Below are 3,135 nucleotides of genomic sequence, written 5' to 3'. Positions count from 1 at the left end.
GGCATCATCTGAGGTCCTCTGAGGGGTTGGCATCATCTCTTCTCAGGTGTTCTGGATCCAGACTGAAGCTTGTGTAGGCAGAAACAGAGAAACAGATAGAGACATAATTAGCGTAGCTGCTGTTCCAACCAAGCAAAATTGATTTGTTTAACCCAAGCTAAAGAATAATAATGTGCATTTGATCAGATATAACTGCAGTACAAGATTATGAGATGCATTATTTGAATGCTTGGCCAAAGAGATCAAAGTGTCTTTAATCTAGATTTAAACAGAGAGAGTGTGTCTCTCTATAGTCACATATACACTATAGGCTATGTGAACACTGATGCAGGTATTCACTCCCATTCAGACTTTAAGAGCATCAGTAAGGTCAGGTATTCTTTTGTTGAAAAACTATAATTGTATTGAATGTGCACATGTAATGTAGCCTACTTCAAATCTTAAAAGAAATGTCTCTTTTTTTCCCTCCATATAGTGGAAGTCAGTGGTAACCAGACCTGTTTGGTAAGCAACATTGTCCAAAATATCTTTGTGTGTGTGTGTGTGTGTGTGTGTGTCTGTCTGTGTGTGCGTGCGTGCGTGTGCACGCGTGTTCCACAGAAGAAAGAGGTTTGAGACGACATGAGGGTGAGTAAATGTTAACAAAATTGTAATTTTAAGTATATTCTTTTAAAATATATTATTTCCATAATAAGTTTTTTTTTTTTCATTTTCACAATAGTATTAATGTAAGTGATGAGGTCTAGCTCTATCAGCACTTCAGTTCATCCCAAAAGTGTTCAGTGGGGTTCAGGTCTTTGTGCAGGTCAGTCAAGATTTTTTTTAGTAAATCATGTGGCTCTTTCTTTGTTCAGAAGGACATTGTCACGCTGCAATAGAAAACAACCCTTTTGTCAAAAATTTGTAAGCACAGAATTCTTGAGAATGTCAATGTATACCACAGCATTAAGACTTCACTGGAATTGAGCATTTTTAGGCAATTGAATTGTGTTAAATAGGAATGGATGCCAATGGACATGTACATTTTTGTACAAAGAACATCGTTTTTCTCTTGAATTTTAGAAGGAATTTTTTTTACCAGCAACTGCACTGTAAAATAAAGTTGTGATTTTGTGATTGGAGCAAATGTGAATCATTTGGTCCTTAAAGTTATTCTGGCACCATATAGTGCTAAAATGCATTTGAATTTTTTTTTTTTTTTTTCTATTAGGGCCCTATAGAGAATCTCCATTTCAGTGTTAATGTTTCCAATGTTTAACCACTGGTCCTGCTACAGCTACAATACTGTGAAGACATTTCTTAGACATCTGTGTCACGTTAAGCAGAATAAGACACAGGCCCTGTGTGGTCCCCCTGTGGGGGGCTATTGTGAAGATCTGTGGATCCTCCCCACCACAGTAACTCCCAAGGAATCTCAAAAAGAATTTAATCAAGCCATAGAAGGTGAGAAGAACTAAGGTGAAATTATACTGTATCTACATATACAGAAGCTGAATGATTCATAGATTTTAACATTTTTGTTTAAGGCCAAATATGATTCAGGTTTTACAGAGATTGCATTAGGCAAGATCAGGTAAACTGATAGACCAGGAAAAAGTATGTAGATACCCCTTTGAAATAATGGGTTTGAACTGTCAACTTAATTCCAGCGGAAACAAATGTTAATGCTACATCATACAATAACATTCTAGGGAATTATATGCTGACTTCCGAGTTTGGATCTTTCCTATTCCAGAACAATAATGTCCCTGTGCCAAAAGCGAGATCCATATATGAGACCCCCCCCCATTTTGGATGAATTGAAACCAGACCTCACTGATCTTCACATCCATGTTCTAACATTTAGAGGAAGAGTAGAAGCTGTAAGGACACACCAACGCATATTTGTGCTTATTGAAATCTACATACTTTAGACTATATGCTGTATCATTCAAGATGATGTCAATGATCTTCAATGTAAAATGAGTCATAAATTGAAGGACTGTTTTCAAATAGTTGTAAATTACAAACAGATGCATTTAAGTAACAATAGATATTTCTCTCTCACTTAAAAAATCAGGTCCACTGTTTCAAACAGTTTTTAGCTGCGTCAGAATCCTGTAATTTATCAAATCAACACATAAATAAACCAAAAAACTAGCTATTAATATTTTAATATGTGGTGTGAATTACAGTAAATGCTTTAATTACGTATGTGCTGTCAGAGCTGTCCAGTATCATGAGTTGGCAATCAGTGACCACTAAAAGGGTGGTACGGGCAACAAACAGTCACACCCTCAAACAATTTTTTAACAGAGCCAAAGTGCAGCTCCAGTGGCTGTGTTGAAATTGTTTTACTTTTTTTTTTTTCTAATCTCACTATCTTATTTTACTGTTTATTATCTCGAATACTGGCACCAGTTCAGTAAGACAAAATACAAAAGAGCACATTAAATGGGCAATAGTTTATAAAAACATTCATTAACTTCATATAATGTTTAACAGATCAGTAGTTCTTGGACATTTATTTGTGAAATTTGTGAAATTACATTGTGAAATGAATTCATAGGTGAAATGAATAAAAGCTTTATTTAAAAACAAACAAAAAAACTGTTAAGCTTTATATAATGTTTGCTACTTAGACTACTTAGTGAATAAGATTATGAATGTTAATATGCAGCATTACCATTAAATAACCAACATTTCCATGGCACATTCAGACCCTGGGTGAGTTAGCTTTTTCCATCACTTCAGACCTTTGAGGTAAATGATGTTGTGCAAAGCAGCACAGCAGTTGAGTAATTTAGACTTTCTAGTCCAGCCAAACAGATATAATATCATATATTACATAACGTAAATGTAACGTAACTTAACGAACAACATGACATAACATAACATAACAACATAAAACATAACATAACATAACATAACATAACAACATAACATATAACATAACATAACATAACAAAACATAACATAAAACATAACATAACATATAACATAACATAAAACATAACATAACATAACATAACATAACATAACATAACATAACATAACATAAAACAAAACAAAACATAATAACATAACATAACATAACATAACATAACATAACATAACATAACATAACATAACATAACATAACATAACATAACATAA

This window comes from Sinocyclocheilus rhinocerous, unplaced genomic scaffold, assembly GCF_001515625.1.
Source record: "Sinocyclocheilus rhinocerous isolate Xijiao unplaced genomic scaffold, SAMN03320098_v1.1 scaffold320, whole genome shotgun sequence".
Lineage (NCBI taxonomy): Eukaryota > Metazoa > Chordata > Actinopteri > Cypriniformes > Cyprinidae > Sinocyclocheilus > Sinocyclocheilus rhinocerous.
The sequence above is the reverse complement of the archived record's forward strand: the minus strand, read 5'-3'. Positions refer to the sequence as shown.